This window comes from Bactrocera oleae, chromosome 6, assembly GCF_042242935.1.
Source record: "Bactrocera oleae isolate idBacOlea1 chromosome 6, idBacOlea1, whole genome shotgun sequence".
Classification (NCBI taxonomy): domain Eukaryota; kingdom Metazoa; phylum Arthropoda; class Insecta; order Diptera; family Tephritidae; genus Bactrocera; species Bactrocera oleae.
This window is the reverse complement of record NC_091540.1, coordinates 19,659,437-19,687,005: the sequence shown is the minus strand read 5'-3', so window position 1 is coordinate 19,687,005 and position 27,569 is coordinate 19,659,437. Positions and strand designations below refer to the sequence as shown.

Sequence of the window (27,569 nt, the reverse complement as noted above, 5' to 3'; positions counted from 1 at the left end):
CATTATTAGAAAAAACACTCACTCAATTTTATGAAGATAACTCAGATATTGGCCGATATATGCCTTATAAAGTCAGCCGAAAGTTTGAAGTCCTATTAGATATATGGGTCTTAACCAATTTTTGACATAAAGACATACTACTCTCAAGTCAAGTCAGCCATAGACAATGGGGTTCACATATTCATAGTCTAGGGCCCTGAACAGTTATGGTCCGATTTTTACATATCTTAGACCTGAGATGGCGTATCTTTAAGGCACTATTTTTGTAAAGTTTTATCTCGATATATTCATTGATTTCACCTAAATGTGGGCAGGGCCATTGTCCAATTTTGAGACCGGTTCTAAAATTTAATGTCTCTAGATATTTATTTATTTATTTTATTTGTTTATTATATGAAAAATAATAATACAATTATTATTTTACAAAGTAAAAGGAGCACTAGCTTCAGAGGCTTTCAGCTCGCAGCTTTAATTACAAAGGTCTTAAATAATAAAAATGATAAATTCCGTGTAAAAAATATTTACAAACAATATGTTTTTATGCAATAAAAATTATATGTTATAAATAAATTTAGAAAAGGAAGGATTAGCTTAAATGTATTTTTTTAAATTTGTACGAGATAGGAATTCAGAGATTTTGGTAATATTTACAATAGATGTTACTTTTAGTAAATCAAGAGCTTTATTGTTTTGAAAGATACTGGTTCTTGCAGAGTTGAAGTAGGGGCATTCATCAAGTAGATGGATTATGGATAAGGTCGGCGAGTTGCAATATGTGCAGGGTGGAATTCTGTTTCCATTTAATATATGAGAGTGCGTTAATGACGTATGGCCAAGACGAAGGCGAACAAAGGCCTTGATGTCATGGCATCGGCCTGAGGGTGGGTAGACAGATTTATTCCCGTTCCGATTGCAGGTGGCGTAGTGATGTTGCACATTTTTCCAAGCATTAACTTTTATGGTTTTTTCCTGTGAAGCGATTAAACGGAATATATCCTTTTTTCAATGTAGTCGAAGATAATCAATGGCTGTTTTGCAGCCAGTTTGGCGTTATGATCGGCCCATACATTTCCAGTAATGCCAGCGTGACCTGGGACCCACATAATTTTTATGTTTGTGTTACTAATTAGTATGTTTCTAATTTGCGAAATTAGGTAAGACTTGTTGGTTCCATTAAGAAGAGCTGAGATTGTAGACTTGCTATCTGTGCATATTAACGTTTTTGTATTATAGTCACGAGCTAGAGGTAATGCATTATATATGGCTGCTGCCACAGCCGTGTATACTGAGCAGTAGTTGGGTAATTGTCCAGCTTTTAACGTATTTCCAAAGTTATCAACAATAGCAAAAGACGTGTAGAAGTCGGCCTTGGAAGCGTCCGTAAATATGAGCTTCCAGTCTGCGTATTGTTGTATAATGAGTTCTTTAAAAAAACTTTGATATACCCTGGAATTAGTATTCTTCTTTTGATATTTTTGAAGTTGTAGCTCGAACGAGGTTTTTTTAATTAACCATGGTGCAGCTGAGATAAAGTTTACAACCGGTACAGATGAAATACCTAGATCTTTAGCTAGTTTGATGCATCTAGAGATAGTGGAGCCAATATTGGAGTTTGTTTCATCAGTCCATTTGGCTTTTACTATATAAGAGGTTACTATTGCACAATAGCAGTTTTGGAATAAGTTTTTGTGTAGTGTTCGTTATTCTTTCGTCGGTAGATGGGAGTCCAGCTTCCGTTAAAATAAACTTTATTGGTGGTGTCGGAAATGCACGAATACTTCTCCTAACAGCTGCATGATATGGTGCAAAGATTTGCTTTATATTGCTTTTTGCACAGTTGCCGTAGATAGGGAGACCATAATCTATCTTAGATAAAATTAAAGCTCTTGTGATATTAATAAGAGATGTGATATGTATTGAACAATATTTTGATGATAAATACTTAATTATATTAAGCCTAGAAACTAGTTGTTTACGAAGATGTGTAGAATGTTCCTTAAAAGTAAGTCTCTTATCGAATATTAAACCTAGAAATTTAAGTCTAGTAGTATTTACAATATTTACATTATTATACTGTAGATTGAAGTTATTAAATTTGTGTTTTCTGCAAATATGGAATAATTTAAATTTGTTTATAGAGATATCGCACCTGAACCATTAGCCCAATTTGAAATTTCGGTTAGGATATTTAAGAAAGTTTGTTTTACAATATTTAGGTTGTTTTGTTTGGAGAAAAACAGCACATCATCCGCATAAATAATATGTGAGATGAGCTTATGTTTAGAAATGATCACACTAATTTCGTTAAATGCGATTACAAACAGTATAACAGATAGTGGTGATCCTTGCGGGATCCCGTTGTACATATTGTACGTATTTGAAAAGGTGTTATTGATTTTGGCCGTGGTTTTACGATTAATTAGGAAAGATTTAACAAAATTAAATATTTTTGCACCAATTTGCCACTTCTCAAGCTTTGTGAAATCGAATTCGGCGATGGTTATGTCTGATTCGGTAATATGTACAGGTGGGTTGTCTTTACTATACATTCTTCTGAGAAGTTCGTTTTTATTTAATACAAAGGAGGAGTGGAAATTTGAGTCGCTCGAGTAGTCGGACCATACAGATGCGAAATGATTAGCTATCTCTTTTGAATCGAAAATTGGGCCATTCGGTTTGGCCCATAGTTTCTTGGGGCTTGTTAAGGGAGTGATAGCTTCGGTAAGTTTTTGTAGGCAAGTCCGCTTAGCTTCTTTAATATTTTTTCGTAATACTGCATTGGCTTTTTTTATATTTTATCAAATTGTGGATAGAGAGAGTTTTTTTGTATACTGTCCATAGTAATTGTTTTTCTTCTCTTAGATTTGAAAGTTCGGTAGACCAATAAGGCACATGACTTTTGAAAGTTTTTGTTACCCGTTTGAGGGATAGAGAAGTGGGCAGAGGTTTTAATTATTTTGGTAATCGTAGCTGTTTCTTTATTTATATTATTGACAGGGGGATGTGCAGCAGAATATCTTTCATAAAGTTGTTGAAATTTAGACCAATCCGCCTTGTCCAACAGAAATTTCGGCTTTGCCGAACCTTTGTTAGATAAGGGGGTTGATAGGTGAGTTATAATAGGAAAATGATCACTGTTATATAGTTCAGTTAAGGTTTGGCTATTTAGTTTGGGTGCGATAGCAGAAGAACAAAGGACCAGGTCTACATTCGTGAACGAATTGTGTGTAGAAAAATGTGTAGGAGAGCCGTCGTTTAAAATATTTAAGTTCTCCGCTAATATAAGGTCTTCTAGGATTTTACCTCTTTGGTTAGTACATTCAGAGCCCCAAAGAGGACTCCAGGCGTTGAAATCGCCAAGTATAATTAGGGGTGTTTGAATGGGTCTGATTATATCGCGGAGTTCTTTGATATTGAAGTTTTGATGTGGTGGGATATAAACTGTTAGGATGGTTAATTTAAATCCAATAAAAATTTCCATTGCTATTGTAGAGATATTACAATATGTAGGAAGAAATTTGTGTGGGATATCTTTTTTTATCAGAGTAGCAACTAATTGCTTACTAGTAAGGTTTTTTGTTAGGTTGGAGAAATAGGCAGAGTATTGTTTAGGTACTGCAGCTGTGGTGTTAAATGAAAGGTGTGTCTCTTGCAATGATATAACAGTTGGGGATTGCTCTTTTATGAGTAACTCTAGGTCAGTGTAATTGTTGTAGAAACCGTTCATATTCCATTGCAGAAATTTGAACATTTCTTAGCGATATGAGAAAAGAGAAAAAAGTGAGAAGGAATTTTGAGAATTACTGATCTTCATTATCTGATGTGATAATTATGTGAGGAGAGATATTGCACGAGTAAGTAGGTGGAGAGAGATCGAATTTGTCTGAAGAGAGAGAGTGAGATTGGTTTATAAAAGAATCGGTAATGGACTTTTTTGGAATGAGTGGAATGTTTACTTTGGTTGAGTTTGTTTTTGTTTGGGGAAACGTTAAGTTAGGATTGCTTTTAGTTGTTTGTTTTGCAGTTTCAATTGGTGAATTTTGGTGGGTATTAATTACATAGCAGTTATTGCTCTCTTTTGAAGTTTTCTTTTGTTGTGGAAGAAGATCAGTTGTTGGAGATTGGTCTGTGGGGAATGGCCGGGGGGGAGATGGTGAGCGATGATTAATCACGTTTGTACTTTTTTTGTTTGTATTTTCTTTTGTAACAGAGGCGAAAGAAGAGTTTGTGGTTATGGGGGGTAATTGTTCTTTGTATAAACTTAGTGCTTCTCGCATTGAACATTTTCTTTCTGTTTTTATTTTTAAAATATTTTTCGATTGAAGGTATTTGGGACAAGAGCGTGAAGAAGAAGGGTGATCGCCTGAGCAATTTGCACAGAAGATGCGGCTGCATGATGAAGGGGGATGGGGTGGGAAATTGCATGTGTCGCATGTTGGGTTGTTGTTGCAGCGTTTAGCTGTGTGGCCTAGAAGTTGGCAAATTTTGCACCTCATGGGGTTTGGGAAATAGGCTCTAATCCGTATTGTGCGCCATGAGACTTCGATTTTTTCGGGAAGTTTGTAGAGGTCAAATGAAAGGAGAACCACTCCGATAGGTTTTTGTTTGCCTTCCCGATTTTTAGTGAATTTATAGACATAAGTAACTCCCTGATCTTTTAAATTATCGATAATTTCTTCTTCTGAAACGTCGTTTAAGAATGGCGCATATATTGTACCTTTAGAGCAATTCAAATTGTCATGTAGTTTCACAGAAATATCACAAATTCCATGTAATTTCTTTGTTGTTAAAAATTTTTCAGCAATTTTCCGGTTTTTAACAAGTAAAAGTAGATTACCATCACGCAATTCAGTGATAGACACAATTTCCTTACTAATTGATTCTAAGCTTTTATGCACAGCGAAGCAAGAGTATTTGGAAAGTGATTTGTTCGAATCTGTTGCGGAGATAAGAACAAACTTAGGGCAATCTTTTTTAATTTGGGGTAGTTCTGGAAAATTGTCAAAAAGTTTATATGTCAGTTTTTTTCTTTTGGGATTGGGGCTAGAGGCAAGCAAAGCAAACCTATTTTCCCCGAGGTTAGGAGGCCCTGGGGCCATAATAAACAAAATATCACCAATATACACTAGTTTTTTGTACGCTAGCAACGCGAGTTACCGTACGAACGAAACAAACCAAAAGCACGTGCACTTATATGCAAGGTGAATTACGAAAACAAAGCGAAAGGCACAAAAGAAAACTGTAGTCAAGAAAACACGTCCGCTCAATAAGAGAGATAGTCGAAGACTGAGATATTTATTTATTCAGGGCTGTTGTGGATTCCACGACAGTTTTGCGTAGTTTTTAGAATTGCAAGCCAATTCTGGTTTTTAATGACAAAACCAATATCGAATCAACTGTTACTGTTTATATGACAAAACTTTTAAGATATCACAGAATGCACTTGATGCATCAGGGAAATCCCATGTGAAATTTGTTTTGCATTTACCAGGTGTATTGGTATGACGTGAGAGCGTAAAGATTCTAATGTGTTGGTAGGGAACATTTGTTGTGAACGAGCCTTATTTTTTTCTGTTTCGTTGGCATGACATCTGTCAAACATATTTAGTAACCTTACAGTTATTGAACAAACAACATCATATTTTTCATTGTGTTGAAAATGTCAAATTTTGTACCGGAAAGTGATGATTTGCGGAAAGCATTAATTTATTGTTTTTAGTTGAAGAAAAGTGCTGCAGAGTCACATCGAATACTTGTCGAGGCATATGTTATGGTGATCATGCTCTATCAGAAGCAACATTCAAAAGATGGTTTCAACGGTTCAGAGGTATTGATTTTGATGTGAGAAATGAAGAAAGTGGAAGACCACCAAAAAAGTGTAAAGACGCCGAAATGCAAGCAATATTGGGTGGAGAGTCAAAAGCAAATGGCAGCCATTTTAAATGTAGCACAACAAACAATTTCAGACCTTATGAAAGGTATGGGAAAGATCCAAAAGTGTGGAAAATGGGTACTACATGAATTGAATGAAAGACAAATGGAAAACCGAAAGAACACTTATGAAATTTTGCTTCAAAGACACGAAAGAAAATCAGTTTTGCATCGAATTGTCACTGGCGATGAAAAATGGATTTATTTTAAGATCCTGAACTTAGAAAATTATGGGTTAATCCAGGACTACCATCAACATCGACTGCAAAAACAGATCGATTCGGTAAGAAGGCAATGCTCTGTGTTTGGTGAGATCAGAAGGGTGTGGTATGTCATGAGCTTTTAAAATCTGGGGAAACTGTTAATACTAATCGCTACAGATAACAAATGATCAATGCATTGATCGAAAAGCGACCAGATCGGGCCAAATATTAATTTTGTTACACGACAATGCACCTGCACACAAAGCAAAATCGGTTCACGATACAATCAAAGTGATTGGTTAGGAGCTGCTGCCCCACCCGCCGTATTTACCAGACTTGGCACCTTTCGATTACCATTTATTTTCATCGATGGGACACGCATTGGCTGAGCAGCACCTCGATTCCTATGTAGAAGTCGAAAATTGGGTGTCTGATTGGTTTGCTTCTAAATACGAATATTTTAATTAGGTGGCCTAATTTTATAAAAAAAAAAAACAATGGTCAATACTTTGAATAATTATTTTTTCTTTCTCATTCAAAATTTTTTTAATTTTCACTAAAAAGGCATTTCATACTGGTACACCTGGTACTTGTATACATGCTTACTTTACAGATTTACATCCCATTATCGACCGACGTTTTGTAAATCCTCTTAAAATATCTGGATTTTTCATTAACTCAATAATTATGACATTTGTTATTTTACATTTCCAATCTGTCAGCGACTATCCTCTTGCTTTGTTTCTGATAACATAACCAATAAAACCACCAAACCAATAATATCTGAATTGATGAAACCTACTATATTTTTTTTATCGGTTTCAATTCTGATTCTGACAACTATCAGATTCTACAATACCCCTGATTGATTTATCACACTTTAAGTAGTTTTTAACGAAACCGTTTTATGGTCAAATGGGCGGGGTTATAAGCAGATTTAATTCCATTTTCAGGGAAACAAATACTTCTCCTGAACAATTCGTAGCGGGAATAGTCAAAAATATACGCAGAGTAATGTCTGCATTCTGATAAACATCTCGAAGAGTTTAAGAATGCAATACTTTGCCTTTGTCTTATGCGGAACGTACTTGTTCCCTATTTGGCAGGGTATCGTTGTCTAATTTATTTGTAAGATCTTTTTATTGATTCGTATCTATTTCAGATAATTTGTAAAAAAACTTTAAATTTTCATAGAGACTTTGTTAGGAACTTTTAAGTCCGGCCAATTTTATGCTGCAGTTATCTAAATCTCGGTAATAGTTGAAAACGTAAACATGGAGTACAAAATACAAAATAAAAAATCTCAGTACTTCAAAGTACGTTCGATTTACTTTTAGAATAAAACCTCGTTCCAACTTTACAAACATTTCTATAAATTTTTTAAATCCGTAACTTCCTTTTGCGGTACACCGTTCATAGTCATAAAATCTCGAGATTCCTCGTGTAAATGCCATCGAAAGAGATCACTACTTAATGTAAAATATCAATTCTTGACTATGTTTCTCCGGCATCTTCTGATGGAGGAAAATCAGACGGCCTTTCGTTCAAATCTGTATTTTACAATAAAAAAGGATTTGATTGTACTTCTTCGATATCCTGTGCTGAAGAATTGTCTAATTCGGACTAGAAACAAATCCTTTTAACAACTTTAAATAATTTATTCTTAATTTAATTTTAAACAGTATGTTCAAAGAAAAAACCAATTGCATCAAAATACTTTCGGCAGATGAACCTGATTCACAACTTGACGTAAAATTTATTTTTTCTTGAAGGTTCTTCTGCTTTTTATTTACGATATTCTGCACCGGTAAGTATTTTTCGATATTTAACGAAATTTAGAGCTCAACAAATTATTTGAAGAAAATGCCTGATTCAAAATATAAATGATTTTAATGGCACAAAACTCTATAGAAAAATTTGAGACTACTTTATTGAGAAAAGTGTGGTAAGCTCGATATACGCAAAATATAATATAGCGCAAAGCCTCCCACGATTTTTTAACAATAAAACAAGTCTTTTCCGGTCAAAATTTCTGTAAGTTTATATTAAGAATTTTTTTACACTTCTTAGTGTGAAGTGCAGCATTTTGATTTTATTTTTTGAAACTATATTTATTATTTAGTCACACGTAGTATTCTGACCATTGTATAAGTATAGTAGATTTATACAATGATTCTGACTTGCTTTAAAGATGTTTTTGAGCAAATTTGTTATTCAAATGATAGATAGTTGATGCTTTTAGCTATATAGTTTTAGGAGATTTTTTCTTATGTGAAAGTGATGCTAACACAAAAAGTTACAAACATACATACAAATATACATATACCATATAAAATATATAATATGCGAAAAACTATGCGGAAGGTTTTAAGGTTTTACTAAAAATGAAACGTAGATATACATATCTAGAATTATAGTCTACAAAATATCTCAATAAATATCTCGCTTTTGTTTCAAAAGTAATTCGCATGGACTACTCCGAAATAATGCCAAATACCCAGATATCGGTGCAGTCTAGCAATGGATGTGAATAAGTAAGTAATAAGGGTGAAACATCGACACCAACGTTTTTTCCTCAAAATGAACTCGATGATTTAATACAAGTTAGGAAAGATAAAACAATTTGTTAAAGTGTTCGACGTGGAAGGATATGGTTTTAGTGACATTTGTAAACAAATTTCGAAGTTAGTATGGAAAAGTTTAAAAGTGGAATATTTGATGGTCCTCAAATATGGCAATTAATGAAAGATACAGATTTAACAGTTCCGGAAATTGAAGCTTGGAAAAGGTTTATGTTAAAGTTAAACTATCTCCGTAATAATCTGGATAAATTTTCGGATAATTTTGGAAATTATAGAAAGGATCTAAAAGTGATGGAAGAAAGTATCAATGTCAATGTGATCAGCACATGATGGCACATTATAACTGATTCTTAAAAAGAGAATATCAACTGAAAGTTATAAAAGAAATGCTCATTGAAGAAGTTTTAAAAAAATAAAATACATATATGTTTTCGACATGTGTCTTTCTGTTTACTTCGTTGCCTCATTCAAACCACCTAAAGGTTCAAAAATAAATGAGCGCAAATCTTACAAAAACATTGATAGTTTCATGAACTGAGGACAGAAATATATCCAAAATCGATCTTATATCTAAAGTAACATAACCAGATCAGAGTTACCGATAAAATTTAATTAGATCGTATTTATATCAAGCAGTCTTGGAAACAGTTAAAAAAATACTTTTTTTTTTGTAATATTACTTAGATTAGGTTAGGTCAATCCTAATATTGCTCTTGTCTTTCCCAAAATATGATATGATTAGACAAGCTCTAGGTAGAAATAATTTTGTTACAATAAACACAGATCTAAGCGGTGGCGGACTTCATTGGACGTCTCTACTCAAACTTATTAAATTCTTACGTTTTATGTATGTACTAAGTTATATTATATTAAGTTTGCAAAGAAGTTTGTAACACGTAAACGTCGGAGACCATATAAAATATATACATACTTAAATGATCAGCTTGACAAGTTGAGTCGATGTAGAAATGTCTGTCTGTATATACGTGAACTAATCCCTAAGTTTTGAGATATCAATCTGAAAGAAGCTGGTTATTTGTCGCAACCGTCGATATTGTGTCACTATAGCATATAGCTGCCATACAAACTGATCTATCGGAGTCAATTTGTTGAAGGGACAACATTTTTATTTGTTAAGATGTCTTCACAAGATTTGAAATGGGTTATTGAATAAAGTAATGGATGGGTTATTGAAATAAGAAATTGTTCAGATCGAGTCACTATAGCAAATACATAGCTGCCATACAAGCTGAACGATCAAAATCAAGTTCTTGTACGGAATGGTTTGGTTTTGTGAAGTAATACTTGTACTTCGGAGCAACCGAAATTAATGATTTTTCTTGTTATAAATTATCTTCCAACTTAAGCTTCAACTTTAAAACAAAATAGTCGGCGAATCTCCATCTCGTATAAATACTGTTATTTTTTAAACGCAATTTCTAAATTCGGATGAGTTGAGTAAAGAAAAGGGAGAAGAAAAATATTTTTATACTCCAAAGGCATATTTTTCAAAATTGTTCATTTTCAGTAACTTTCTGTTCGAAAATTCTAATTGTAAAATAGTATTCTTACCTTTTTTGATGCCTTAGTGGAGGCGAATATTTAAAGCGCTCCTCATATGTTTTCTGCTTAAACCCCAAAATTATTGCCTCTTTACTCGTACTCTGTTCGCTCTGGCAGAGGCGTGTGTTGCTTGTGATAAGAATAGGAAGTCGTACCGAAATCATCAACGAGTATTAGCAGGGCCATCATCATCATGCGCATCCTTATTGTCGGTATCAGTAAACAAATAAAGTTGTTGGTGAATGTGCGCTCACTAACAAAGCGCTTGGAATCGGTAACATTGTCACAGCATGTGTTCCATAGCAGACAAACAGTATGTGAAAACGTTGTAAAGAAGCATCTTAACGCGAGTTGAACGCACCGCGCAATCTGTTACGGTTCCAAGCGAGCGAAAGAAATGTCAGCCGTATTGCTATATCACATTTCTACATACCATTTAGTAGGATGTGTTAACCCAAGCAACCCACATTTCGGAAAACATATGAAGCTCAGTTTATTTTTGATTTTCCTATATAAAGATATAATAATAATAATAATAAACTTTGTCATGTAATTGAAGGCTAACGAAATTATGCCTGGATACTTCTTCTCTCCTTACACTCAAAGATGAAAAAGACGAGAATTTATAATATACAAGTATATATTTTATAAATTAGACAAGTTAATCAATTAAAAGCAAATGCATAACCTTAAACTATAATATATACGCATATATATTTATTTCTAATCGTAAAATTTATAAAAACATGTTTAAATATTTTTGATATACTCTTGGGAAGTTAATATCATGATAATTTCCGAAATTCTAGAATATATGGTATGTGATATTTGTTTGTTTAAATGAATTGGTTTACTGGTATATAGTATTAGACAACATTCTGAACTGAACTTTTTTCAACTGGAGTTGCAGAACCTATTATTTTTTATGACCTAAAGCCGATTTAGAAAAATATTGTTTCGTCAGTTGCACACGGAATACTCGTATAGCTCAACGAAGATATGTCTATGACACACATCCGTATTTATATGTGTGTATGTATATATATATATACATATATATATATATATATATATATTCTGTCTAACTGTTTATGTACATATACTGTTTGTAAAAGAATCAATGCATAAAGAGTTTAGGTTTTTAAATATGGCAGAAATTTTTAATGGCGAAAGCATGATTCCCTAATAATAGTATTCCCGTGATGAAAGGCACACACCTACATATGAAACTTTTTGTCAGGTCAAATTCTATTTAGGACCATTTCATAGAATGAGTAGATAAGTTTAATAAGTACAAGTATATACATATGTACATATGGATGGTTTGTCGCTTTCTGTGCCACATCTTTCGATCACTACGCCACAAAAACTAAAATTACCGTATTTGAAGTGCAAAAAATCTTGAAGAAAGGCGTTTCCTCCGTCCCCTGCTTCCAGAAAAAGTTCTGTGTACAGTGGTTTCCATGCTGAAGATAACAGAAGAGATAACAGAGTTTCATATTTATAAAAAATAACACCAAGGTTCTCGCAATAGTAAGCGTACGCTAAGAGAGGTAATCAGCTACTCTTTGTTTCTATTATTTATTATTGAATTATCTGTACTAGTTATGCATGTACATACATTCCCCGCCTAATTATCAAATAAGTTTATATCTTAATATTGCTATGAAATTTTTAATAAATAATACGAGTACATCCTTGATTAGAATATAGTCAAAGAACCATGCGAATTATTTTAATCGGAAGTTATTGGCCTCAAAGTAATGCCAACTGTGCTATTTTTGTTAACTATGGAAAAAACTACTTTGATGTTTCGATAATACATTGTTTACTGTTCGAAAACACTCCGTTGATTCAAAGCAATGGGTTCATAAGTGTTACGGCAAATGTACTCCAACATATTCAACGGTCACATATCAAATGTTACATCCCAAGAACCGGAAAGTCCCAGGGGTTAGGTGACTGTAATTAGATCTTAATGAGTTGTTAACTTATTTCCACAAATGAAAAAGTTTTGTGACCGACAGGTGCAGCATTTTTAACACTATTGCTCATCAATCTTTGATAGGAACTTTAAATTGAAGGCGTTATGCTATGAACTGGTCCCACATCCACCAAGAAGCTGGAAAAGGATTTCATTTAAATGAGCATGTCAAGTTGGAAACAAACGCCTATTTTGAGGCCTTGAAATGTTGGAGGACCGTTACACAGAGAAACTCACGTCTGAATAGTTTTAATACTTTTGTTAAATTTCGTTTCGACAATTTATACTCAATATTGTTCATGGAAAACCCTTCACGGTCACCCACCCCTATACAACCGGAATGACCGGATTTTAGCCTGTCACGACTGTAAACTCGACAACATTCCTGAAAATTAAAAAAACAACAATTTCCATAAAACTACCGTTTCCATATTTCTATGCATTTATTCCATTAGATCATAGATGTAGACTTGTATCTTTATATCGATCTAAAATAAGTGAATGAATATATATTGTACTTTCCATCCATGGTGCAAATGATATTAGGCTGAAACATTATACATTTTAAAAAGCACATAAATATTTTTTATTACGATTATGATTATTTCAGTTTTAATCGTTCAATATTCGAAGCAAAACAACAAGGGCAAAAGTATATCCATATGTAAGTAAGTCTCTATGTTGATGCGGCAAACTCTATGAACAAATGTATTTACAATTTACATATATACAAGTATCTTTACAAACATATATTCTGATATATAAGAAGAGAATGGCAGTGTGAACGCAAAGCGAGTGCGAGCATTAGAAGGTGCCGACTGCTGGTTTAGATGAAACCACAAGGCGATGGCAAATAAAATATTTAAATGAGTAATTCGGAAGAAATAGTACTTAGCGTCATACTCCGTCGACAACGGCGACAAAAGAAAAGTGTTTACGAATTAAATGAACCAGAAGCAAGATTGTCAAAACGACGAAGGGTAATTTATTTAAATTGGCCTTTTTGACAACAATAAGACAGTGTCATTGAAGTTTACCACGGAACTTTTATTGGTTGAGTTTAAGTTTGAAGCGGTGAGTGAGATAAGGAGCAAAAATATGTGTTTGCATTTTTGTCAGCCTTATGTAACATTTCGTTTTCTTATATTTGTAGCTCATGTCCCCACACCAAATGTATATAAGGTCCAATAAAAATAAATCTATTATTTTTCCAATAGATGGCTTTCGTAATCTGTATCTAGTGTTCTATTAGTGCTATTGAGTCACGATTTATTTCGTTGGGAAGATTTTACAGTTTTTCTTCAATAAAGGTGAAAACGCAGGTCAGGATGCTGGAAATGTGAATAGTATTTATGGTCCTGCTACCAAATACACGTAATTTCGGTTTCGGCGATTCTTTTCCGGTAATTGTGATGTCAAAGATGCACCATGCTCTGGAGGTCCAATTGCACAAAACCCCGCTTAGAACTGTTTCAATAAGGCTGCATATAAAAAGATGCTTCATGCATGGGCACCACACGACCAGGACCGAATTTGCATTTGAGAATCGCTATTGAATTGCAACAAAATCGATTAAATTCTGAAGCGGATGGTTATTAGTTGGGAAAAGCGGCTTAGTTACCACAACGTCAAGTGAGGTGAATCGGTGTAAACGGTGGCCAAGCCCGGATTCATGGTCAGGAAGGTTTTGCTGGAATTGACAGCCAACCATATACTATGAGTTGCTTCCCTACGACTCTTCATTCGGACCTTATAGTTTGGACCCGGTACCAAGTGATTACTACCTGTTCCTGTGTATGACGAATGATTTTGCTAGTGAGAAATTCGCCTCAAAAGAATATTGTGAATATCGACTGTCCCAGATTTTTACAATAGGAAGTAGCGTTTCTGAGAGAGAGGCATTATGAAATTACCTTCAAACAATGTCAATAATTTATCGAATATAATAATGCATATTTGACATAAATCAGATCATTCTAACTGTGTTAAATAAAATTTCCCATTTACTGCAATAATAATCTTGACCTAATATAAAGTACATATGTACGTATATAACTATGTATATATCGTCACCTAAAATGCAAAATAACATAAGATCTCTTTTCATAAAATTACAGGAGAAGAAAAAAATTATATAAATTATTGAAACAAAAACTGATAATTTGCTTATATATACATATGTATATCTAATATTATGTAATGAAGCATAATCAATAAAAACTCAGTATAGAATTTTGTAATGACATTTTGTAGTGCCATATATATGTATTTGTATTTTTCTATTTATTGATCTAGAAGCAACTTCGGTTAAAAAGAGTCTAAATTCAATTTTAAGCTGCAATAAAAAGATTTCGTGTTATGAAAATGACACTTTGAACGAATCGCCTTTCCATTTTGTTCCAATAAATCATGAATCAATGAAACGCTTGCATTTTCCCTCCACTGAGCTAATGTGCTCACCCACACACAATAAAACATATTCGCTTGATGTGGCAAAAGGCGGTGGAAAGGATGCCGCAGGACATTTTGCTAAAAATTATATCAGCAAAGATGTAAAGGTCAGAAAGCATTTGGCAAAAGTGAGTTAATGATAGCTTAGAAAGCAATTTTGAGAGAAAATGCGACACTACCCTTCGTACAAAGGTCCATATCCTCGTATTCCCTGCCGAGAAATTACTACGAACAAATATTTCAATACTGACCAGAAAACTTTAGCGAAAAATATGGGCATCTGCAGATGAGGTTGCTTAAACGGACTCTGCGCTGTCGAGTCCAAAAAGTTTTTAAAGAAATCTTAATTTTAAACTTTTTTTTTTCTATGATGCCTCATTGAATTTTTTTTCGAAGATAAATATCACGAAATTTACCTCCATATATATATGCTTGGTTGGTGGGTTGAAAAGAAAATCTAAGTTTAATAACCGTTTACATTCTCCCTGCATGGCGTGTAGATTGTATGTATGTACAATAGCGTCAATAAAAAGAAAATGGAGCACTCAAATCCTTATAAATGGTTTAACATCTTTAGATATGATGTCAATCTAGGGCAAAAGATGTCTTCGGGTCACAGCCGATTACAGATTGATGAAAGAAACGTGAAAAGGTTGCTGTAGGTAAAAATTCAATTAGCAACTCTCGGGGGGTTTATTCTGAAGTGAATGGTTTTCGTATTAAATAGTACACAATTGAAACAATCACTAACACGTAGATATTTATTCTTTTATAGGTAGAAAGGTAGGTAGGTAGAGTGGATGTCTGTCGACGCACCTAGACCTTTGTGAAAATTATTTTATAATAAAGTAACATATTTCGAACAGGTTCTTACATAAGTAGTTCCTCAGAGTGTTGGTGCCGGGGTAATGGGCAGAATTAAATACAATTAAATTTCCCATCACTGTTCGAATCTATGTTCTTTAAATCAACAATGGCGTTATTTTGACAATGTTAGGTTTTTGGAATAGTGACATCATTATGATCAAGATTCTCCTTAATTCATTTTATGGTATAATGTGGAACAAATTGTTTGGAAAAATACTTAACATTACAGTCTTAACTGAATAGAGGTTGCTACGAGTAATTAATGTAGTACGTATGCAGTAACACAACCGACTAATATGGAACAATACCGGTTTACAAGGAATCAGAAAGTAGAAGAATTTTTAATTTGTGGCCGACTCGTGGCAAATATCACGTGCATGAAAAGAATATATGTAGTCTGTGACTTGGTGGGCTTTCGGTTCGCAAGGTATGTATAATATACACATGAACATAACTATGTACATACTATAGTTTAGTACATATGTGTGTAAGTAGCTTGATCGAGTTGTTAAAGATGATTTGTATTCTTGTGCAATTGGACAATCAATCACTTTGCCCTCAACAAAACAACTATTTTCTTTGCACTGACAAAGCATAAGTGATTGAGTTCCGTTTCCGATTTACCAAACGGCGAGGAAGGTACACATATGGGGACAAATGCCAATTTGTTCTAGCCCTTTTTACTTGGTTAACTTGACTGCTGCAGCAAATGAAAGGTGTCAACAAGCTATATTAATATTTGCCAGCAGAGATTTCCGAAATATAATCGTGGAAGAAGTTCTCATGCCAAATATGCAGAATACTCTCGTGCGTTTGTGGCGGGAAATGTAAAAGAAATCAACTCATTGTTATTTGTAATCAACGATCAAAGCAAACGAAGAGGAGTGAACAGACTAGTGGCGGCCACAACCATAATGGTTGTCCAAAAGGGTTGATAAATGCACACATGCGTTCAGTAAAAATTATTTATTTGTGTCCGCATTTGTATTCGTGTACTTTCGTATATTTACAATTGTTTGCTTTTGTGGTTTCTTTGGGGGCATCCCCTAATTCTACAATTTCTACGCACCATATGCCGTCTGTCAAAATGCCACACGTCCATCTTAGAAAAATTATTTGAGTTTATAAAAATGATATTAAATTCATAAATATTCAAATATGTAACTATGTATCTATTTTGTTGTTAATATTATATTAATTTTGTAATATTTCTTGTTGCAAACTGCCACTTTCTAACTGTGAACTTGTATTTTCTTAACGTATGCTTTTAAAATAAGTATTTTTAGCTACAAGTACTGGATCATAGGTATAATTAGTCTTAATTGTGGTGTGTTTGAGACTTACAGCAATTCAAGGGAAAAGCAACGCGTATTATTTGTAGTTGTTGTTTGCACTACATACATATGTATGTACATATGTTCAAATATCGAGCAAAATTAATTCGAATAGGTTTCGCATTGTATAGCTTTTTCTTTGAGGTGACTTTTTGAGTTGGAAAATCAAAGATCAAATTTTGACGTGGCATTTATTACCAAAGCCCGTAAACATGATTATTCGATGTAATGAGAATTGTGCAAGAAAGTTGATGGATTATGATATCATAATCAAGGGAAAAATCCTTTAAGGTCTCTGTAGGACTACAAAACTTTTTTTGTACTTTTGACTTCTAATGTTTGCCCTTGAATGTTTTAGGCCAATAAATAGAGAACAAGAAATAGCAAAAAGTATATTGAAACGTATGACCGTAGAATGCAGTGGTAACCCAACAGTCTCTAAGAGTTAAATTGATAAAATATCTCAATTACAGGGACCATTATACGAATAAAATATTTTAAATACTTTATATAATAACTTATATTTGTTATTCAATTTCAAAAATATTTAAACAAATTATAGTTTATATGTAGATTTATATAAATATAATTAACATAGTCAGTTGGTTTTGTTACAAGCGAATAGTAATATAATATCTTTCGAACCCGCTTTTTCGTAGGATTCGTCGTTAATTACAACGTAATTAAAGTTATGCAGGTATCGTATCCTCCGGATTTTGGATATCCTTAATCAATAAGTTATTAATGCTAATCAACAAGTAAAACTTTAAGGGTGGCTGCTTTGCGGACGACTTCCGTGTCGTTGTCAATGGAGGACTATCTCGACTCATAGGGACGATCCTTGATATCTCGGAAAGTCACGATCTCGCTGTTAATCCAAAGAAAACAGAAATCTCTCCTTTCACAAAGAAAGACAAAAATTTCGCAATTTAATCGCAATTATTTAAGGGTTAAGACTATTGCACTCGTGAGGTCTTTGAAATATCTTGGAGTTATCTTAGATAAAATACTAAGCTGGAGAGAACATATTAATTTCAGGGTATGATGGAAGGAAATAATGAAAAAGCTCTGCATTAAACCACCTCAAGCAAGTATCTGGAGGTCTTCCTTTAATCCGGTCAGCCGGCTCAAGATTTTAAGCAAGACATTGGAGCCAGGTGCAGCGTCTATGCGGACATGGTTTTTATACTCGATCATGAAACTGAATTCGGACAAGATTGGCAAAGGGACCGAAAAAGGGGGGGAGTTAAAAGCAAAGTTTTTCGTTCCCAGTAGAGATGAGTGGACTTGTGATCGACAATACCAGCACCGAAATCTATGTATTCCCCGTTAGATCAAAGAATGAAACAGGAACAGAAGCAAGCTTATTTTATAGCAATCTATACACAGAAAACCGCTTCAAACAAAATTACTAAAATTCAGTCTTTCAGGCCGAAATTGTTAGAATAACAGACGGCATTGAGTGGGTTTCTGTTCTAACCAGTAAGGCCATCACTTAACCATTGGATAGCCAGGCGGTAATAAGGGCTATCCGCAGTGCCAACTCAAAATCTCATTGCGTTAGATTATGTAAGGAGGCAATGACTAAACTCTCAGTGGAAAACTCGGTGAACATTATCCAGATACCCAGTCATATGGGAATAGGATTAAACGAAAAGGCAGATGGTTGGCCCGCTCGGGGGCATCCGTGAATGCAGTTTCCTTAAGCTAATAGGCTAAGTTTCCTTAAACTTATTGAGACTAGTAATTAGTGCACAGTTTTATAGTAGCTAAAATATAGAGATATGACCGTTAGGTAATTAATTCTCTAAAAACTTCCAATTTTAGATTAGAGGCAACGCACTGCAAGAAGAAAGAAATAATATAATTAATGTGAATACGAGTACTCCACGTGACGTGATTATGATTTCTTTGCATTCAGTTAAAAAGAAAAACTAACTGTGCATCTCACTTTGTTCCATTTCAAGAAAGACACGCAACGAATAAAAAGCGTGTCAGCTACGAGTGAAAGATAAAAATTATGGCGCAACGGATATCCTGTATTGCGGTAATTTGTACTTCACTGAACTACTGTTACAACAACAAAGAAAATATTTTTTTATTTACACTACAAAAATATGATAGAAGGTGTGTAGTACGAACGATCTTCGCCGACGCCACTGCCGCCATCACCACTGACGACGGCAGGCACGTGTCCTTTTGTGGCACTTAAATACCGCAGTGATAAAGGCACATTTACAGCCAACTACATACTGGATATGCGTGTATATATGTGGGTATCCAACCAGCGTGGGTTTGGAATTGTTAGCTGTGGTTTGATTGCTGAATTGGTTGGGTGGCTATAAATTAATGGGCGGCACGTGACACCCACCAAATGGCAAGCGCATCTTTAAATCTACGACAATGGCATTTGCGACCACAGCAGTTAAGGTAGAGTCAAATCGCTAATAGAATTGCACTTCAGGAACACAGAGTTCCTAATAATAATTTTTTGTTCATGTTTGCTGTTGTTGTTTGCTTCTTATAATACCAGGACCGCAAGTGTCACTTTTTATTATCGCGAGCATAATTTGTATTGTCGTGATGCGAAAACTAAGAAATGATTACTGGTACAATGCTAATACATTTCAATTATGGTGAGAAGTTTGCAAACTTCCAAACAAAAAAAAAAGACCACCCATGATCAGCCCGATGACGCGTGTACGATTTTAACAGCACACCTTATGCGTACTATTTGGAGGATTTACAATATGCGGCAGAGCAAACTGCTATCTGGGCTTAACTGGCGAATATGTGGACCTGTCAATTGTCGAGCCGTTTTTTTAAGATAATGTTTAAAAACATAACTATTTATATGGATATGAATCAGTGTGGACAATACACAGATAATAATAGTTTTTCACACAACCGTTGTTTAAGATATAGTGAAATAATCGAGGTAGATACTAAGTAGATAATTTGCGTCAAAATGCTGAGGAAATGTGTACCATTTTACAATTTCAGAATACATACTACACGTGCTGAACATTCTTTGGTCTGAATTTTTTTCTTAACTTTAATAGCATCTTATTTTCAACTTTCTTTCTCTTTTTTAATTGCCTTCTAGTAGATACAATAATGAAAAGAGAGTAAATAAATCCATGTGAATCTCAATACATATTGGCTAAAACCTTCCTTTCAAATATTTTGGTTTTCGGGTACTTTAAACCAATTTCACCGAGCAACAACCGTTTATCGGACGGTAATGAATGTATTCTCTTCCATTACCACAAATCGGCGCAGAAGCTCGTACCTATTTTGTTGGATTAGTGCAGACTGTCCTTTTGAAACCAAATACTTTTGTCTTTTTGATCGATCTTCAATAAAAGCCACACCACTTTTGTACAAAACGTTTCACGTTACCTTGAGATGGGAACGATGTTGACTTATGTGCTCATGTTAATCCGCCTGTGCGTCCGTGCAAGCGATAACTTGAGTAAAAATTAGGATATCTTAATGAAACTTGGTACATGCATTCCTTGGCAAAAAAGTGAGGACGAGTTCATAGATGGGCGTAATTGGGCCACTGCCACAAAACGCCATTAATCGAAAACCTATTAATTGCTATAACTATTCCCGATTTTGAAACGTCCGGCTGACTTTACTCCATATACCATATATATGTTTATAATTTTATACTTATAAAATTACTTGAAAATTAGTTCTTAAGTACAAGAGTACCTGTCAAAAATTAACGCAATCAGTCAATTTCGACTTCAAATCGAAAAAACCCGTAATTTTCAATAAAAATGCTTACACAAATTTTTCAGATTTTTTTTCAATGTCAGTAGGCTTAATGGGTATAAAAATAAATCCATTTTTCATCGCCAGTGATAATTCGATGCAAAATTTATTTTTTTTGTGTGTTTGAAGCAAAATTTTACAAGTGTTTTTTCACACTTTTCCCCGTAGCTTTCTAACGGCCGGAAATTGGCTGTTGTGCAACATTTAACATGGCTGCCACTTGCTTTTGACTCTTCACCTAATATTGCTTGCAGTTCGGAGTCTTCAAACTTTTTTGGTGGTCTTCCACTTTCTTCATTTCTCACATCAAAATCATTATCTCTGAACCGTTGAAACCATCTTTTGCATGTTGCTTCTGATAGAGAATGATCACCATAACATATGCCTCGACAAACATTCAATGCGACTCTGCAACACTTTTCTTCAAATGGATACAAAAAATTAATGGTTTCCGCAAATCATCATTTTCCAGAACAAAATTTGATATTTTCAACACAATGAAAAAATATGATGCTATTGAATATGTTTGACAGATGTTATGCCAACCAAACAAACAGAAAATAATTAAGGCTGTTCACAACAAATGTTCTATCTTGACGCTCATTTCATACCGGTACAACTGGTATATACAGACTGACTGACATGGTCATATCTTATATATTTGACAGTGTCTTCACGTTTCCTTCTGGAGCTTTAAGCTCTCTTTATAATTCTACGTTGTGATGTATACTCAAATTAAGACACTATGTAGTTGCAGAAAACTAAATTCGCTAAGTAATACATTTTGACAACATTTTTATTGCCCTAGTTTTTAACTCAATAAATGCCTGGGAAAGTACTAAAACTTTTATTACAAATCTTGAGTATTGCATAAAAAGCTAGTAAAACGCAGCGATTTCATGATTGTAGCTTTAAAATAAAGTTTTCCAACAAAGTTGCATTTTTATAATGCCATTTAACTACTAGTTTCCCATTTTGTCCATTTATATGCATTTTTATATGCGTTGTGGTTACAATCTGCGTTTGTGGCAACAAATACATCACTACAGACTGCCCACATTTTATGCCGAAATCGAATGTATACAAAAACAAGATCAAACGGGAACTTCGGTTGCATTGAAGCTAGAATACCATGCAAGAGCTTGATTTTGTTCATTCAGTTTGTATGGCAGCTATATAGTATAGTTATAGATTTAAAAAATTTCTTCAAATTTTGTAGCGCTGCCTCGGACAATAACCCATGCTAAATTTCGTGATGATATCGCATCGAATAAAAATGTTTTTCATACAAGAACTTGATTTTGATCGTTTAGTTTGTATGGCAGCTTCTTGGAGAAAAAAGAACATGTGCAAATTTTCAGATCGTTATCTCCAAAACTGAGAGACTAGTTCACGTATATACACACACGGGTGGGCATAGCTAAATCGACTTATATCGTTATGCTGCTCATTTATATATCCATTTTATAGGGTCTCCGACGTTTTCTTTTAGGTGTTACAATCATCGAGGCAAACTAAATACACCCTGTTCAGGGTATAAATATGAGGAGGAAACCAAGAATAGGAATCAAAGAATGGAACCAATTAATTTCATATTTTGTTATCGCCCTTAATCGGATGGCGATGAAAAGGCGAGCAAATATTGTATGTGTTACACTTGTCGTTGCAGTTTTTCGCTTTCTGCATCCACCCGACGCTTTGCCACTCAGCTTTCCTTTTTCGAAGCGCGAAATCATGTTAACAAACACAGCAATCCAAGAACGCGTAAAATTGAATTCGCTGGATTTCACGCAGCTTATGTTTTTTAACAATTATCACCACATTGTTACTCATGTTCGCTTATGCCGCAAAAAGAACACTTCACACTTCGCACTTGTCGGTCGCATTGACGTTTTGATGAGATGTGCGAGAGATAACATCATGTCAGGCGCATAAGTCGCTTGATCTTCGTACCATGCCCAGGATTTTATTGTCTATGCTAGTGGTTTTGGAAAATATGTGTGGCCGGACTATGTTTGATTCAAATTGGCTGCTTAGTAATGTAGAAGTGAAAACGAGCTCATACATAAATATTTCAATTTTGTAATGAGAAGACATGTGAAAACGACAAAGGTTAAAATTGTTTGAAAAATTCTTGTTTCGAAGCGTATATGTACGTGTACATTAATTATCTATAAGTAGTATCGTATATAAGATACATATATGAAATATAAAACTTAATTTGCATACAATTCTTGGTCACCATGAAAGTTATCTCATCTGACGAGTTATCGTACCTGCTATTATTGAACTTATCTAGGACAATTCTGACAAAAACTTAAATGACACAGCGTTCATTCGAAAAGTTAGCATTTTTGAATCTTGAATCTAAAATCTTTGGTTGAGTAAATAACACGCTCCTAGATCCTCATGTACAAATTATTAAATATTCGCTTTTAAATACATTGTCTTCAATAATGTAAATTATCAGTCGATGATAGCGGACTATAAAATGATGAATTCATGTACTGGACTTATGGACCACTCCTAACGGCCATATTCACTGTAAGCGCGAAATAATATGATATAGCTCAGAGTATAATTTTTGTAATATAATCAAAATGATCAGAGTTATGAAGGAGATATCGCGATGGAATTATGGAGACATGTTACTTGGCTGCGTGAGGCCTTTAGTGAGTATCGAAAAATGATTTATATATAAGTCCAGGTACGCTCCTAATAAGTTGTCAACAAAACTTGATAGGAATATCCAATTTATCCATTTTATGTATTGTATAAAAATGTTTGTAAACGGCCGGTATCCACACCAACTTTCAAGTTAGTGATATTTTAAATACCTTATTTGTTAAAAAATATATGTGGCCCCCATTGGCTTTTAAGAAAACTTTTTTATTTGGAAAATGGGAAAACTTTTTGCTTTAAAATGTAAGACTATTAAACACATATGAAGTTTACGTCCAAGTATACAAGCGCTGTCGAGAACAATAACAATTATAAGTATCAAAATTTTTTTGCATGCGAAAAAGTAGATTTGTTTTCCATTTTTAGGGCCAATCGACTACTTTTAAATTTTTCTTTAACTCTAACTTCGCTTAAATTTTTTTCGCACATAAGAGTCTAAACTGCTGTTGTGTTATACAAAATCGTATCTCAAACTGTGAATAATGAAACTTTCAACAGGTATTTGGCACATTGCGTCCTTTTAATCGAAAGTGAAGACGTACTGACAACAAACAATAACTTCCACAATTACACAAAGTCGAATTTATGCGACACTTTGACCCTTTTTGTTGCCTTTGTCTTTGCACATAACATTTAAAAACGTGCGATGACAATAATATGCCATTGATACATGTTCACCAGCGCAAAAATGTGTGCGAAGTTGTGGACACGCGGAGCCGATTAGCATTCATGATGGCTCACAATATTTACATTGCTGTGGGGTGACTCACAAGCGCCCGTATACACACATATGCATTAATACATTCGCATATTTAAGCTGCTGAGGGTTGCTATTGCGCTTGTGGCTCACCACAATCTCTTTGCCAGCATCACCATCACCATCATCATCGGCCTGAGCAGCTTTCGCCACATCGACAAATAGGCAAATACAGGTAATCGCATTTGTGTGACAAGGAACCGTCCATACTACACATACATATATCATCTACCACGCTCATGTATGCTCGGTGTTCATTGCTTATGTGAAGCCAGGAAAATCTGCTGAAATGCAGTGAAAATATTCTCCAAAAATTACCAACCTGCCAACCTAGCCGTCGGCCACTTATCCGTTTATACTGAAGTAGCCATTGAGTCCGCAGCGATAGTATTTCATTGCTGTTGCTGCTATTATTGTCGGTTAGGTAATGTTCTTGCCATGGACAAACGTTGAAATCTTAAATCGGCTTATGTCACCAATGGTGATGGGTTTCCAAAGATTCTGTTTGTAATGCAAAAATACAGCTGTGAAGAGTGCACGTGTTGTTGTTTGGTTGGTTGAGAGGCTGTGGGCATTTTAGCATGTGACTATGCTAAAGATAATGCTAATTTGTTGGGAGGGGAAGTGAATGCTTGCGATTGGATGACGTTGGCCACTTGTTCATTTTTGATTTATTGTAAGTAAGTTTTTAGTCCAGAAATTTTGAGGTTTGGACTTATGAATAGCAACTTTTGAATGGGTTGAAGGAGAAAGTATTCGTACATATATGTACATTGGGAAAAATGTACAGAGGCATATCTCTCTTTAAATTAAAAACTCAACTAATCCATTTTTATACTCTTGCAACATGTTGCTACAGAATATAACAGTTTTGGTTACCTAACGGTTGTTAACCCACACAACCGTAATTTGGTGCAACGAATCTTAATAATGAGGGGCGCCTGTTGCTTGAAAATTTGTTTAAAGTGGACGTTGTCCTGCCCCCTAATAGGTTTATTGTCTTCCAAAAATATTCAAGCCAAATCACCCAAATTCGCACCGCCATATACCTAATATAAAGATTTTCGAATTAGTTAGTTTTAATGAAATTGAGAAAGCGTGTTATTCTATTAACAGCGTATCTTTGTGCCTAAAATAGATAAAATCGTTTTTTGCCAAACTCCGAAACGGTTGGATCAATTTTGATGAAATTTGGTGTGCTTTTTGGTAAGGTCTGAGAATCGGACATAATTTATTTTCCATATCCCTAAATTTTAAGGGTGGTCCACCCCAAATATTACCTTCTTTATTTTTTTGGAAAAAAATCTGATTTTTTGTTTACATTTTCAAGATTTTGTATGATTTACAATTTATTCGTAGCCAGTTAGCACTCAAAAAACACATTTTCATTGGTTGAAATATTTGATATTTGAAAAAATATTTGTTGAGCTTTTGACAAAGTGTTGGTTTTGGACTATATAATTGAATCATAAGTGCAACTCTTAAGTTAATATTTACTCAAATTGAATTCATTCATTTAATAACGACACTTTTCTCTTACAATTGATTACTCAATATGATACAATATAAATCAACACGTGTGTTGTACTCCGACAACAACGGTAGTTGTTATTAATAGTGATAGTTTTAGTTTCTAATTAAAACAAAAACGTTTACGTGTTTAATAAATATATGTGTTTTATTATTGTAAAAGTTAAGTCAAATTAATAATATTAATCATAATAATCGATGGTAGGTTCTGCGCCTACTATAGATGTAACGGGTAACGGTAAATCAGGGTGCGATACCGGAGAGGGAAACTGAGCAACGGCTACCACATTCAAGGAAGGCAGCAGGCGCGCAAATTATTAACTCCCGGCATTTCAAATTAATTTATTCATATTTTTTATGTATAGTCAATGATGCCAACAACACGGAAAGGGGACAATTACAGCCGTCAAACAAACAAATCAAGAAACAACGTGAGCATGGCGCAGTTACGTTAATCACAATCGCAAGAGGCCCGAGATGAAAGAAATCAACGAAGAAAATTAGATCGAAGAGAAGCCCACAGATTCATAGTCAACAGACGTAGAGCAATTGACCAACAACGGCAACAAGTACATCGAGCATTTACATCAGGATCATTCCTTCAACTAGCATTCCAGTATGAGCCTGATGTTGAATATTATGCTCATTCCAACGTGATCATTGGCATTTTCGAGAAGGAATGCCCGCATTGTCGGTCACTAATCTTTAAAATGAGCCAGTCAGGATGTGTTCTCATCAGGAAAAGTACAAATAATAGAAATTTAAACACCACCTGAACCAATGAACTGCTTACTTATCGGTACAGATCCAGACTCTAGCCTGTTCCTAAAGTCAATTCGTGCATTCAATTCATGTTTCAAAATGACATCGTTCGGAGCAACAGAAATTGTTCAAAATAATGCTGCAAACGGTCAACAATTTAATTCTACTTTCAAAATCGAAGGCCAAGTTTATCACAAAGTGGGTTGATTGCTGCCAATGAAAAACGAATCTCATAAATTTTTACAAATGTACTGTTGCCTACCAATCGCGTGAATGCACTTTTCGATTACAATAACCTCAATTCACCTTTTGCCGGGCGAATCATCGGCGAGGTGGACGCTTCAAATCACAAATGCTCAAGTTACAAAGTGACAATCACGTTATTGTAAGAGATCCTGATATAACACCGGCTGAAGAGCATATACGTAGGTTCAACGGACCTGTTGTTGGCGACGTTGATGGAATCGTGGTTGGAGACCGTATTGCTACGCGGCAAATCGTGATTTGAAGAAGAGATGATAATCTTAAATTCATTGCTGATACCCACATCTGGAATGCAACACATCGTCATGACATTACAGCAAGCGTTTTGAAACAAAAACTGAAGTCTTTAATTAAATTTATTACAAAATTGTTGGATGTATTCGGTTGAGTGAAAATAATGAGAATAACCTCATGCTTACATTTTGATTTGGTTCATCGACAATATACGTGCTGAAGACATCGATAGTCCAGACCTGTTTACTGATTTGTATTCTGATTATTGTTTAATATTGTTACTACAAACATGATTCGTGGTCGAGAGGAGATCTGAATCGTTCATCGCCATGCATGGTAGACGGAAAATGTACAAAGCGTTGTTTCCTAAAGATTTCACCAACGATACGGTCATACAGGTTGACGGATATCCAATATATCGTCGAAGAAATACCAATAATGGCGATCAGTCATTTATTAAAAAATATCAACAACGCGGCTATTGATATTGACAAGTATGGGAAGAAGAGATGTGGCTGTATTTAAAATTGAAAATACTAATGCAAATGCTCCTCAAATAAATGAAAATTATTAAATATCAAATAATAACAAATTCAATTAAATAACACATTACCAAATTGGCCGGTATATCGTGTCAAATGG

At 34.5% G+C, this 27,569-nt stretch overlaps 1 pseudogene; it reads left to right on the top strand.

Moving 5' to 3' along the window:
- The window catches only part of LOC138857738 (uncharacterized), a 31,594-nt pseudogene extending 4,513 nt beyond the window's left edge, over positions 1 to 27,081 (top strand).
- The last annotated feature ends 488 nt before the right edge of the window (positions 27,082 to 27,569 follow it).